The sequence below is a fragment of the Lipotes vexillifer genome, unplaced genomic scaffold (assembly GCF_000442215.2).
Source record: "Lipotes vexillifer unplaced genomic scaffold, Lipotes_vexillifer_v1.1 scaffold134, whole genome shotgun sequence".
NCBI lineage: Eukaryota > Metazoa > Chordata > Mammalia > Artiodactyla > Lipotidae > Lipotes > Lipotes vexillifer.
Window position 1 is genome coordinate 2,624,969 of NW_006787464.1, and position 222 is coordinate 2,625,190.

The 222-nt window shown below is 38.7% G+C and overlaps 1 protein-coding gene across 2 annotated transcripts in view; it reads left to right on the forward strand.

Annotated features, from left to right (window-relative positions):
• Positions 1-222, forward strand: part of DYNLT5 (dynein light chain Tctex-type family member 5) — a 26,461-nt gene that overhangs the window by 24,473 nt on the left and 1,766 nt on the right. The window lies entirely within an intron of this gene.

The following is a 222-nucleotide window of genomic DNA, read 5'->3' on the forward strand; positions in this document are numbered from 1 at the left end:
TGCTGACTAAATACTGGGGTTAATTTTCATACTCGTATCAGATGTCTCTGTTTTACTTGTCCACATTCATTCCCCAGGCTGATTTAAATTTAATTGAACAATTCATGTATAATCATCAAAATAAAAATACTATTAATTGAGCCCCAGGAGGCTGACCTAACTCAACTCTAGGCACGGGCTGTCACCTTCTGGTTAAGTTCAGCCATAGGGAAACTTCAGCAG